The sequence below is a fragment of the Canis lupus genome, chromosome 32, assembly GCF_003254725.2.
Source record: "Canis lupus dingo isolate Sandy chromosome 32, ASM325472v2, whole genome shotgun sequence".
Lineage (NCBI taxonomy): Eukaryota > Metazoa > Chordata > Mammalia > Carnivora > Canidae > Canis > Canis lupus.
In genome coordinates, this window is record NC_064274.1 from 5,295,177 (window position 1) to 5,309,870 (window position 14,694).

Consider the following 14,694-nt stretch of genomic DNA (forward strand, 5'->3'; position numbering starts at 1 on the left):
TTAGCTTATATACTTACTCCTTAGAGAAAGAACCAATATGAAAAAATCCTAGCTAATTTTTATAAAGACTGAAATTTAAGAGACAGGAAGGCAAGGCTTATAATTGCATTTTTGTGTATGCACATATGGAAATATTGTTGTTTCATAATAGCCTTTCAACTCATTTTTTTCATTGCATCTAAGTTTTCCTTTTAAAAATGACTGGAAGTTCATTAGATGTTTAGAAGACTTTTTTCTAGCTCCGAAAATGCTGAATTTTAATTTGAATAGCTGGTTTTGCTTTTGTAGTATTTGAATATCGACCCACAGAGATGGCAATAATTATATTAAGATTCTAGGATTTATGAGAACTTACCACGTTTCTTTGATCTTATCAACTTTAGGCTAATCCATTTGGTCAGAGGAAAGTGACACTCAGACCTATCCAAAATCACATGCCGAATAAAGAAGGCCTCAGATCTCCTCATGTCCAATTCTGTGTATTTTTTTTTAAAGATTTTATGTATTTATTTGAGAGTGAGAGATCACAAGCAGAGGGAGGGGCAGAGGGAAAGAGAGAAGCAGATCCCCCAGTGAGCAGGGAGCCCAATGTGGGGCTGGATCCTAGGACTCTGGGATCATGACCTGAGCCCAAGGCAGACACAACCGACTGAGCCACCCAGGCACTACTCTGTGTATTTTCTATAAGCATTCACATCACCTCTGTCATGTACCACCATGGATTCCAGCACAAAGCTTCAGTCTTTTTTTAATACTATCTCTTCCAGGCAACAGAAATGTAAGTTCCTTCCTTCCTTCCCTCACTGAATATTTATTGAATACTAGTATGTACCACGCACCAAGGATACAGACAAAGCCCCAGTCCTCTCAGAGATTACATTCGAGAGAAAGAGAACAAGCATAAAATTAGAAGATCATATGTAATAATGCCAGATACTGACATATGCTATGAAGAAACATATGGAAGAGTGAGGTATGGAGATCAATAGGAATTTTACTTTAAATAGGGTGACCAGGAAAAGGCTCTCTGAGGAGGTAACATTTGAACAGATTTTAGCAGAAATCTGAGTGAAATAAGAAAAAGGGCTCTGTAAAAATCTGAGAAAAAGTGATTCTGACAGAGAAAGAACAGTGTAAAGGCCCTAGCCTTTGGGAACATGCATGGTAAGTTCAAGGATCAGCAGGAAGGCCAGTATGGCTGGGCCACTGTGTGTGAGGGGAAGAGAGACAGGAAGTAAGAACAGATTATATGTTGCTCTGGGAAACCCCAGAAAGAAGAGTTATACATGTCCTAACTAAGTTTTAAAGGATCATTCTAGAAGGCAAGAAAATAGACCCACACTTTTTTTTTTTAATTCTACTAACAAAACTGAGCTTTCAAGAAGAATATCCAGAGAAGCCACACACGTTTCCTCTAGTCTCTATTAAATTTCCATTATTAAAAGCAGCTTACATGATGTTGAGAGTTTAAAAACATCAAGTCTCAAAGATTTTAATGAACTAGAAGGTTTTAAGATGCTTCTCAATTTGTAGTCGTGATTGCAGCATTCAGAAATAGAAAAATTAGCATTGTAGCTTGCTGGAGCCTGTGTCCAGTACATACTTGCTTTTTCCCAGAAGTCTTCCTCTGGGTCAGTAAGTTTGTCAGATATTGGTTCTCTTGGTCACATAAAAAATGGATACAGAATTACCAGTCTAATTAAGCCAAATGATTCATGGGGACATAACATTCCAAAAAAATGTTTATGTGGACTTTTCAGGGCACCTACTTCGCCTAAGTCTAGACAAAGGGTACAATGGAATTTGTTTATCCTGTCAGCAGCAACAACCAAAGATGATTTCATGTCCTTGTGATACTAATGTCCATCCACTAAAGCAGGCAACAGTGGATGGCTTCCACTGGATGGAAGTGAGAGTGAGGGAGGCTAAAGTATTGTCCTTCACCGGAAATACTTAGCGCATTTTCTAGAAAGTGGGCACATTGAAGGGGAGCTCTCCATGCATGAGCACAAACTGAAAAAAAAAAAAAACTTTGGAGGCTCATCTCATATGCCACCACCTTTTTGAAGCCTTCCTTGAATTTACAGAATCAATTCCTCTCTCCTATGAGGTACTTTAACACTGTTTATATTCCACAGTTACATCCCTTATGGCAGCATCCTTTAGTTGTGTGTGAATAAATCTAGCTCCTTGAGGAAAAGTATTATACCCTATTCATTTTTTAACCCCTACAGCATTTGTAACATAGCAGATGTTCAACACTTGCTTGGTGAAAAAGATCTGAATGAAGAGATAACTGTTAACATCGGTTTTAATAAGATATGTAAAGGCACATGTATATGTATATGTATGATCTTCACAACAGCTTGGTGAGCTACAGACTATTATCCCAATGTTAAAGATGAGAAAATTAAAGTCTAGGAAGGTCACAGATACTTAAGGTGAGACTTGATCCGGGTTCCAAAGGGAACTTTCCCATTATACATAAATTGATGAGAATGTAGGAGATTTTTAAGAGAAAAGAAGCAACATATATTAAGCGCATTGGTGGAAAAAGCTTAATTGTTACTTAATAAGTACAGCTAATAATGGTCTGGCAGAAAAATTATAGTTGGAGCTGATAATTACTTTTATCTGTCATATTAGGAAAAACTGAAACATATAAAATAATGTGACCTATATGCAGGTTAGAATAAAGCATGAGCATAAAAGCCCACTGTACGCACAACCAGGTTAACAGAGCAGAACCAATGCAGAAGCCCTCTGTGCTCTTCCCATGGTGACCTACTGCACACTGCCAAGAAGAGGTCACCACCACCCTGACTTTTGTGTTGGGCAGGTATTCGCATTCATTTCTAACTATACCCCATATTTAAAATCCTTAAGTGGCTGAGTGGTTGAGCGTCTGCCTTTGGTCCAGGGCATGATCCCAGGATCCGGGATCGAGTCCCAGATCAGGTTTCCTGCCTGGAACTTGCTTCTCCTTCTGCCTGTGTCTCTGCCTCTCTCTGTGTGTGTCTCTCATGGATAAATAAATAGAATCTCTTTAAAAAATCCTTAAGTAAAGTAAGTTCTTGTTTTTAAAAAAATTAGGTAAATCTTATAACTATTCTTGGGCAAATGGCCTATTTTCATTTAAAATTATATTTGTGAATTTAATTGATACTGGAGCACATTTATTTTCACTGCCATATCATGCACCACTGAATTAACATACGATTTTTTGTCCATTATGCTGTTGATAGGCATCTGTCTATATCTGTGTGCTATGATTAAAATGCTTCTATTAATACCATTTTCCATGTTACTCAGCAGAGGTACATAGAAAATGGTAGAATTACAAGATCAAAGACATGGTATATTCAATTTTACTACACAACGTCAAATCACTTTCTTTAAGGACCGTACTCTATTATCACCTTCTTCACCAGTAGCAATGCATAGAGTTCCGGTTGCTCTACATCTTTACTATCCTTTAATGACATCAACTTTTATTTTTGTCATTTGTAAGTATTACATCACTGTGACTTAATTTGCATTCCCCCACCTTAGTAATTAGTTTGAACTATAATATTATAACTAGTTTTAATATTTGAGAGAAATTCCTCCCACCCTCTTCTCGTTTGCCTTCAGAAATGTCTTCACTATTCTTGGCCCTTGGTTAATCTATATAAACTTTAGAATCAGCTTGCCAAACTTCATGAAAAGCTTTGCTAGAATTCCACTGCACTGTATCTAATCTGTAGATCATTCTGGAGACTATTCATCTTTATGATATTGAGTCTTGCTATTTTATTTTATTTTTTTATTTTATTTTATTTTTATTTTTATTTTTTTTTTGCGAGTCTTGCTATTTTTAAACCTAATACATCTTTCTGATTTAGGGTGATGCTATAGCTACTGTAACAAACATATCTAAGAAAGTATAAAAGCTTAAACTCTACATTAATTTACTTCTCATAATGAATTTTCTTGAGCAGTAGGGGATCTCTAGGCATTGGGCCAGGGACACAGGCTCCTTCCATTGTTTTTTTTTTTTTAAATCTATTAATTTGAGCAAGAGAGGGATAGAGAGAGCATGTACACGCGAGCAGAGGGAGGGGCAAAGGGAGAAGGAGAAGGAGAGAGAATCTCAAGCAGACTCCCTGCTGAGCACAAAGCATGATGTAGGTGGGGCTCAATCCCATCCCCCTGAGATTGTGACTTGAGCTGACATCTTGACCTGGCTCGAAATCAAAAGCCAAACACTCAACTGACTGAACCACCCAGGCACCCTTGGCTCATTCCATTTTAAGGCTCTGCCAACTTCAGATCTCAGTATTTGTTAGCCACAAGTCATAAAGACTACGAGTGATTATCCACAGAGATCACTCTCAGCCCAGGCCTGATCATGGTGCACAACCATGTCAGCTCACACTTCACTAGCCAGACTGTGCCACAGGGCCATAACAGGCACAAGGAAGGATGGATATGTTGTCTAACTCTGTGTCCAGAAGAAAAAGAATGATCCTATTAATTTACATGTTTTTAATGTCTTTCTATAAATTTGTCTAAGTTTCTCAATAAAGCTCTTACACATTTTTGTTAGATTTATTCCTAGATACATTATATTTTTATTTCTGTTATGTAAACATATATTTTTTGTATGCTTTTTAAAAATGATACTTTTATTCCTATTTATCAACGATGTTTCTGATATTTAAAAATACACTGAGTTCTTATATTATTAATCTTATATCCAGCAACCATTCTAAACTATTTACTTAATTTTAATGATTTGTTGTTATATTCTGGATTTCTGTATAACCATATCACATAGGAAAACACGTTTTGTTGTTTATGTCTCAATCTTTCTTTTAATTTTATTTATATCTTTCTGCATTGGGTTAGAACTTCCAGTAAAATATAGAAGTGCTTATTTTACTGACTTTTAAAAGCATACGCCTAATGCTTCATCATTATGTACAGTGTTTGCTTCAAATTTTAGGAGGTATCTTTCACTGGGTTAATAAAATTTATTTCTATTCCTAGTTTGCTAAGATTTTATCATAACTAAATGTAGAAACATATCAAAAATTTTTCTGCATCTACTGAGGTGATTATAGAATTGTTTCTCTTTTTTAATCTACTGAAATGGTGATTTGGTTTAAAGAATTTTTAATGTTCAATTGTGCTTAAATTTCTGAGATATATCCAATTTTGTTATGATTATGATGTCTCATATAATTTGTATTCAGTTTGCTACTATTTTACTTATGATTTTTACAGTAAATTTATGAGCTAGATGGGACATTAATTGGCCTTCCAGAGTTTTGGAGAACCAAGTTTATACTAGCCTCACAGAATAAGATGGAAATGATCTCTTACTGCTTTCTGAAAGAATTCACATCTGATTAGTATTATAAATCCTGAAGGTGAATTCTCTGGATGTGGTGTGCTATAGATTGAATGTCTATGCCTGTACAAAATTCTGATGTTGAAGCTCTAATCCCCAATATAATGGTATTTGGAAGTGAGCCCTTTGGGAAGTAATTAGGCCACGAAGGTAACATCCTCATGAATGGGATTAGTGCCTTTACGAAAAGAGACACAGAAAGATGATTTCTCTCTGCTATGTGAGGACACTGTGAGAAGATAGCCATCTGCAAACCAGAAAGAGCCTTCACCGGAACCTAACTATATTTTTACAACATACATATAAACAAATATGTATTTCATATATAGTAATAAAGTTGCCCAAATACTTTCTAATCCACATAGATCTCTGCTTTAATTGAAATTATGTTCATTCATAATAGTATTTATCTGTATCTCTTTTGATCAGTAATTCCAGTTTGTTTATTTTTTTAGTCTTTTCAAAACATCAGCCTTTGCCTCTGTATCCCTTTTATTTTCTATTTTATTAATATTCTTAACTTTATTCTTTTCCTTCTTTTCTTTGGTTTTATTCTGTTTCTCCCATTTCCATCTTCTTAAGTTGAATGCTTAGCTCATTAATTTTTAGCCTTTCTTATTTCCTAGTGGAAACATTTAAGACTATAAATATTACTCTATTATTTTAGTTGCAAACACATGTATTGATATGTAGTGTCTATTGTGCAGCTCAGTTTTATAATATTCGTTAAAATTTCTTCTTCACCGATTCTTAAGTTATTTTGAAATATCCTTAAAATTCCAGTGAGATGAGTTATGATCTTTGTTATTTCTTCCTTTTTTTTTTTCAAATTTTGTTTTTAATTTCTAGCTTAAATACATTGACATCAGTGAACAAAACCTTTATGCTCCTATTTTCAGAGCGAGGAGGTAGCTGCCCCTCTGACCTTTCACTCATTCTTATATGCTAAGCAATGCTCTAAGTCTGGCAGTAAATACCACAGCACAATTTTTGCCTCATGGGGCTATTGCCATAGAGGGGAAGGTAGGTCATAAAGAAGCAGGCAGCAATATCAACATTTAATATGTTCTACATTGAATTTTCTTATATAATACTCACTATAGGATTAAGTTGCTCTATTACCACATGAAAAGTATTACTCACATGAGTTAATAGCACAACCAAAGAATGTTTATTGATTTACTAGATTACTACCAAGTCTTTCCTTAAGCAAACCCAAGAAGACAAACTACTACATTAATTCTGCTAGGGTTGAGAATAAGGTAGATTTTTCTTTAAACTCTAAGTACTGTCCTACACTGTATTATTGTCCTTGATTCAATCATGATAACCAAAAGAAAGACTATTAATCATAATTGTCTTCATCACCTTTCCTTGGCCTTGAAAGTATAGAAAGATTGAGGAAATCATTGGATAAGTGGGTGAGACATGGTGACATGAGACTCTTCATGTTCTTTAGTAATATCTGCTAATTCTTGATTTCCTCTCAGTGTGTTTACTGATAGAGACAGTATGGACCAGGTAGCATTCATTTGGAAACAAATCTGGCTGATAATCTCAATTGTGGACTGGGGAAGAAGAGTAGAATGAAGTCTTCATCCCTCACTACAAACTCATCCTCTGTAATTACCACAAAAAGGCACATCTCTACACCCTCTAGAGAGACACTTCCAAAACCCAGATCTTTCTTTTACATAAGTCTTTTCCCCCAAGCTTTCACTGGTTATGCTTCGCTAGAAAACAAAACAAAACAAACCAAAACATCATTCCCATCGTTCCTTTCTTTCTGTCCTTAGATATCTGATCCCTCACAGATATTGCCAAGAAATTATGTAGGAAGATGAAAAACACCACTTAATAAAAGTTTGTAGAATGAGACCAAAGTAAGTCTTACATAATCTTTCATCCTCAAAGACTTGATGTCCAAGGACTGGACAGCTTAGTGTCCATCACCCAGATGTGCATTCTTATTGTGTTGTCACCAGGCACTTCCATCACCCCCCATCTCTACCACAGTCCCCTCAGGAACTCTCAGTGGAACAGCCTGGCTGGACTGTCAGCCGGCAACCTAATTCCTCTTTTTCGTATTTGCTGAAACCTTGCTTCATGGCCCTAATGGATGATAAAATTTTGTTAATTTGTATTCTTCAACTCTTGGGAACAATATTCTATAAGCCCATTAGATCAAGTTTATTAATTGTGTTGTGCACATCTTCTAAAGCTTTAGTGATATTTGGTTTGAATGTTCCATCAATTTCTGAGAGAGATGTATCAAAATTTCCTATAATTGTTCATTTCTCCTTATCAGTTCTTTCAAATCCTGCTTATTTTTTAAGCATTCTAGTAGGTAAATAAAAGATTAGGATTTTCACATCATCTTGGCAAAATGAGCCTTTCGCCATCCAAGGATAACCCTTTTATTTCTAGCAATACTGCTTCTCTGATAATGAAACCTGCATTTCATTTGTTGCATTTGTTGACTATTTCCCAGACATATTTTTTCTGCCCCTTACACTTCCACCTTTCTGCAGCCTCATGTGTTAGGTCTGTCTCTTATAAATAGCATCTAGCTGATTTTTATTTTTCAAATCTATCTGACAATCTTTGGTTTTGATCTGGAGAGCTGTCTACACACGTTAGATTTCTTTCTGCTCTGCTCTTGGAGGGCGCTTTCTCTTGGATCTTTTCCTAGGTTTTCTGTGTCTCTCTTGCTGCCTCCTTTGAAAATGACTGATATTTTTTCCTACTTTATTTTTTTTAATTTTATTTTTTTTTATTTATTTATGATAGTCACAGAGAGAGAGAGAGAGAGGCAGAGACACAGGCAGAGGGAGAAGCAGGCTCCATGCACCGGGAGCCCGATGTGGGATTCGATCCCGGGTCTCCAGGATCGCGCCCTGGGCCAAAGGTAGGCGCCAAACCGCTGCGCCACCCAGGGATCATTAATTCCAATTATACCAACTCCTGGTTTTCACACTGCTGCTGTTGAGTTATTTAGCATTTTCTCATTTTCAATACTGGATAGCGGAATGAGAATGATTACTTTGCACCAATATTTAAAGAGATTTAACATGTTTACCATCTTTCTAAGGTTGCATCTCAGATCCTCCATCAGGGATCATTTTTCCACTCCCTTAAGCACATCCTTTGTATAAGGGTAGCAAACACCCTTCATCCTTGTTTGAAAATACCTTCATTTCACCCTTTTGAAAGATAGTTTCCCTGGACTTACCACTCAAGTTTGTTAGTTATTTTCTGTCAGAATTTTATTTTATTTTATTTTTTATTTTATTTTATTTTAAAGATTTTATTTATTTATTCATGAGAGACACAGAGAGAGAGAGAGGCAGAGACACAGGCAGAGGGAGAAGCAGGCTCCACGCAGGGAGCCCGATGTGGGACTTGATCTCGGGTCTCCAGGATCACGCCCTGGGCTGAAGGCAGGCGCTGAACCACTGAGCCACCCGGGTTGCCCTCTATCAGAATTTTAAATATGTACCACTGCATTCTGGATTCTCTTGTTGCTATTGTGATGCAAACTGAAAGCCAAAGTTTTATTCGTTTCTATGTAAATTGTCGTTTCACTTTGATAGTTTTTGATACTTTGTTTGTGTTGTCCCCTCCCACAATACATTTCACAGTAAATCAGGTCTGGCCCTAACCAGATCTGACCAACAGCATGGGCTGGAAACGCTGGGATGTGACTGAGAGTAGGTTCTAAAAGGCATTGTATGGGCGCTTCAGTGGCTCAGTGGTTGAGCATCTTCCTTTGGCTCAGGCCATGATCCTGGGGTCCTGGGATCAATTCTTGCATCAGGCTCCCCGTGTGGAGCCTGTTTCTCCCTCTGCCTATGTCTCTTGCCTCTCTGTGTGTCTCTCATGAATAAATAAAATCTTTAAAAAGGGGAGGGGCATTGTAGCTTTTCCTCGGATGACTCACTCTGAGGGAAGCCAGCTGCCACGTCACTGAAGACATTCAACCTCCAAAAAGGCCCATAATGCCCCCAAATAACAGCCAGCATTCATTTCCCAGCCATGTGATTAAGTGACTTTGGATCTGGATGCCCTGGTCAAGCCCTAGACAAGCTTCCAAGTGACTGAAGCCCCAGCCAACATCTGACTGAAAATTCAGGAGAGACCTCAAGTCAGTACCACCCAGCTGAACCACTCCCCAAAATCTGACCCACAGAAACCATGAGAGATCTTAAATGATTCTTGTGGTTTTAAGCCATTACATTTTGAGGTGATTTGTTTTACAAAGATAGGAGCTACAACAAATACAATTTGTCCCAGATGGGATTTGTTTGGGTTCTTTTACGTGATGATTGGTGTTTCTTATAATCCCCCCAAATTCTCAGCTATTGTTTCTTTAAATACTGCTTTTCCCTCATTTTCCAATATTATTTTATCTTGGAAACAGATTTATAATTTTAAGAACTTCTCAATCTGTTCTCTTATTTTTTTATCCTTTTCTTTGTGTCTCTATGCTACATTCTGTGTAAATTACTTAAATTCATCTTTCTGTGAACTGATTTTCTCTTAATTTGTGAATCACCCGACATTTAACCTATTACATTTTTCAAATTGATGTATAACTTACAAACAATAATATGCATAGATTTTTGGCATTTAGTTCACTGAGTTTTGTTGCAGATTATACATGTAATCACGACTACCATATAGTTAAGATACAGACACACTCATTCTCTCAGAAAGTTCCCTCATGCCTCTTTCTAATCAAATGTCTCTCCCAGAAGCAACCATTGTATTGATTTCTACCATGATTCTAGAATGTCAATAAATATAATCATACAGAAGATACTCTTTTGTATCTGGCTTCTTTTGTTCAACATAGTTTTTTAAATTCATTCACATTGTTGCTTATAGTAATTCATTCCTTTCTACTGCTGAGCAGCATGCCATTGCTGAAGTACTACCGCCGTGTGTTTATGCATCTTATTGGTGACAGATATTTGAGCTGTTTCTGATTGGGGGACTTTTAGAAATAAAGCTGTTATGAACATTCCTGCCCAAGATTTTGGAAGGCAGGGTTTCAGTTTTCCTAGATAAATACCAGGGAGTGAAGTTTCTCCCTGGAAGTTGATTTTTTTTTTTTTAATCATAGATTAGATATATGTTTGACTCAATAAAAAATAGATAACCTAGTCTTCAAACAGTTTATACCTTTCTTTCTCCACTAGAAATTTAGGGGAAAGTCCTTGCCAACACTTTGTAGTCATTTTAGTGACTATGAAATGGTTCCTCTTTGTGATTTTAATTTGCATTTCCTTGATGACAACTGTTAGGGCTTATTAACCATTCAATGTCTTCTTTTGTGAAGTGATTTTTCAAGATCTTTGACTATTGTTTTTTTAGTTGGGTTGTCTTTTTATTACTGAGCTGTAGGAGTTATTTATATATTTCCCAATACAATCAAATCCTTTGTCATATTAATATATATTGCAAATATTTTCTCCCAGTTTATGGCATGATTATTCATTTTCTTAATGTACTTTATTTTTTTCTTAATGTATTTTAATGATAAGAAGTTTTTAATTCTGATGAAGTCCAATTATTATGGACTGCATGTTTGTATCTCCCCAAAATGTATATGTTGCAAAATCCCCACTGGGATGGTATATGGAGGTAGGGCCTTTAGGAGGTAATCAAATCATGAGGTCAAGCCCTCATTATATAATTTGAACCTTATAAGAAGAAAGCTCACCCCCCTCAACTGTGTGTGTGCAAGTCTGTGTGTGTGTGTGTCTTTCTCAAGTGAAGGAATGAGAAGGCAGCTCTCTACCAGCCCAGAAGCGAATCCTGCCCAGATGGATACCAGATCTGCCCGCACCTTAATCTTGGTCTTCCTAGGCTTTAAAACTGTGAGAAATAAATGTTTATTGTTTAAGTCATCCTGTCCATGGTATTATTATGGCAGCCTGAAATTTTTTAAATTACTATTTGTATTCTAAGAAATCTCTGCCTACCCAATGTAGTGAAAATATTACCATATTACCATTTTGAATTAATTTTTCTTCATTGTGTGAGGTGGGAGCAGGTTCGTTTTTTCCCCTCACATATGCATATCCAGTTGTTTCAGCATCATCTGCTCAGAAGACCGGCTTTTCCCTTTTTGCTAAAAATCAGTTGATCGTATGTCTATCTCTGGACTTTATTCTATTAGATTAAGCTATTTGTCTATCCTGTATTATGACACTGCCTTGATTACTGTAGTTTATAGTATCAGATACTATAAATTCCTCTATTTTGTTCTTTTTTCAAAGTGGTTATTAATTTTTCTAAACTGTGTTTCTGTGTAAATTTTAGAGTGCCTCAGTTTCTAAAACTGCACCTGCTCTAATTTATATTACAATGACCTTAAATCTGTAATTAATCTGGGGAGAATGGACATTTTATCAAATGCTGAGTCATCCAATATGTGAACATAGTATACTTTACCATTTAGTTACATATTATTTTCTCAGTAATATTTTGTGGTTTTCAATGTGGAGTTCTTACACATTTTTACACATTAAATGTATTCAAGTTTATTTTATGATTTTTGATGTTATTATAAATGATATTTTTATTTCATTTATATAAATATTTACTGCTAGCATAAAAATAGAGTTTTTATTTATATATTGACTTAATTTGTATATTGACTTAATTGACATATAATTTTATTTATATATTGACTTTGTACTGGTAATCATGCTTATTTTTCCAGAACTTTTTTGGTAGATTCCTTAGGCTTTTTCTACATAAACATCATGTTGTCTGAAAAAGACAGATAACTTCTTCTTTTTTCATCTTTGACCTTTCATTTCATTGTCTTGGTTTTTATTTCATTTGCTAAGACCTCTGTTATAATGTTGAAAAAAGTAGAAAAAATATTTTTACCCTGTTGACAATTTAATGGAAAAATGTTCTGTATTTCACTGTTAGGTAAGATGTTAACTAAAGATTTATGCCCCATACCTTATACAGTAAGATGTGTCCTGAAACAAACAGCTTTTAAACAGCTATAGCAATGTGGATTTTTCACCCAGCATGGTTCCCTTTTCTCAAGGTTTAAATGTCTACTTTTTGTTGCTCTCCTTCACATATTTTAAGACATCTATTATAATTAATCTAGCAAGATGAGTCCAATGCAAGCTGCTCCACCATTAATGAAACTTCCTTAAATATATAATTTTAATTATTATATTCTTAAGTCCTTAATAAAAGTTTTACTTTCCAGTTTTTTCTAAACTTATTAGGTTTTTTTCTCTTTTCCTTACTCATTTGTCATTCCTTCTCTTATTTTTAAAAGGCATTAGATGTAATTATTTTACATTTTGTATCTGATTACTCCAATATATGAAGCACTTAATTGCCTTCCAAATAATGCTCATGGCACCTTTTTTCCCTCATATATATTTTTTGTTTCATTTTTTTTTTTTTAAATGTGAGATCATGTTCTCTGGGACTTTATCTTCGGGAGTTCTTTGTATCCTGAGTTAAGAGTACATTCGTCCAGTCAGTATTTACATTGATTCTTGAAAAGTTGGGCATGCTACCAACATGAATCCATTTTCAAATTCTTGCATGGGGTTTTCCATCTTTGAAGATCGAGCACCCGACTTCCATGAAGACGAGCCTATGGCCAAGAATTCTTAAAAGAGACTCTTTTGTTACCCTACCAAGAGCTCAATAATGAGAAGAGCATGTTTTCTTGCTTGCACTCTATCTTTATAAATGAGATCTTTTTTCTTGCTTTCCATTTTCCTGAGAGTATAAACTGTGTGATTCGGGGCTCTGGAAAATGTTCTCTGATTCAACTTCCCACACTGCCCAGGTCCAAAAGTTGGTATCCTGTTCTCACAAGGTACAGCTACTAAAATCAGACCTCTAGTCCATCTCGGATTGCTGGGTGCCCACAAAACAGCAGCTTCTTTGTTTGATCTAGACGAAACGCTTGCTCAAGTTTGATTCCCAACCTCGGGGGAATCCCACTGCTGTCTTATAAAGCCAGCCATGCATGTAATACAGCTCTTCATGTTTCATCTAGTATTTTTAGACATTTGTTAGTGAGACAATTTCCTTATATCTGATTTGATATATAGCTAGAAATAGAAATATTCAACATTTACATTTTAATCTCTAAAGGCTTTACTCATCATTCTTCATTTAGCTAGTTGGTAAATGAGTTAGATAGATGGATAATACTAGCTAACAGGAGAGATATTTATTTATGGCTATAAATGATAAACATGCTACTGATTTTTTAAAAACAGCTATGAAGAAAAAGGAATGATCTAATGGATAGTCTGCATCCATCATGATGGTTTTAGTTCTCAAATACTCCAAAGGGTTTCCCTAAATAGCTGTAAGAAGCACAGGCAATGAAGAAATTGTGAAGAAGAGGAGTGATTGAGGCCTGTGTTAATAACTCCTCAGTTCTCAAAGCTGCCTTTCACAGATAAAATAAAGCTTGAATGGATCAAAATGTTTCTTGGAAGTTCACCAGATTTCACATGAAAGGACTTATTTTACTCCTTTACTGTGAAGAGAAATCGCTTAGCAATTACACATAATAAGTTTAATTCCTAAGGCTAAATAACACCGTGTAACACGTAGATGATAAAAACCTACCTCATCACTTATTAAATATACTAATTGCAAAATGTTTAACATAGGTCTTGACATGCAACATACTAAATTACTTATGACGTGATAGCTATTATTATTTCCATGTATGAAAAGTCCTGACATGAGAAACTTTTCACATCTTTGTAAATGTTACATTCAGGGATGGTTTCATGCCCTTGACTTACTGACAAGATAAACTCAGGAAAACTCAGCCTGGGCTCCCCAACCTGATGGGGTTCCCTCCTAGTGTCCAAGGTGCCTTGGTTCCTCCCCACCTTATGACTGCCCAGTTCTCTTACAGTTTTGCACTGAAAGTAGTTTATGTGACTGGTAGTGTGGCCCACAAGGGGATTTGTGTTAGGCATCAGAGGATTATAAAAATGGATAAGGAGGAAAGTCTCTGTCCTCAAGGAGCCTCTACTCTAGTGCTGTGATTCTCAGCCCTGACTATACTTTAGAATCACCTAGAAAGACAAAAAAAAAAAAAAAAAAGCGTATCAATATTCATATGTTTATCTTTCCTCCCTATACAGATAGTGACTATCTTGGGACAAGGGGACAGACTACCATATTCTTTTCTTATTCCTTACAGCCAGTCTCTATATGTCTCAGGAATGTAAGAAAACCTATTTAAATTCATTGTAAAAATATTAGCAAAATCCAAT

At 35.7% G+C, this 14,694-nt stretch overlaps 1 protein-coding gene across 3 annotated transcripts in view; it reads right to left on the minus strand.

The window, feature by feature from the left end:
• Positions 1 to 14,694, minus strand: part of PRKG2 (protein kinase cGMP-dependent 2) — a 99,514-nt gene that overhangs the window by 15,116 nt on the left and 69,704 nt on the right. The gene's annotated exons all lie outside the window — the stretch shown is intronic.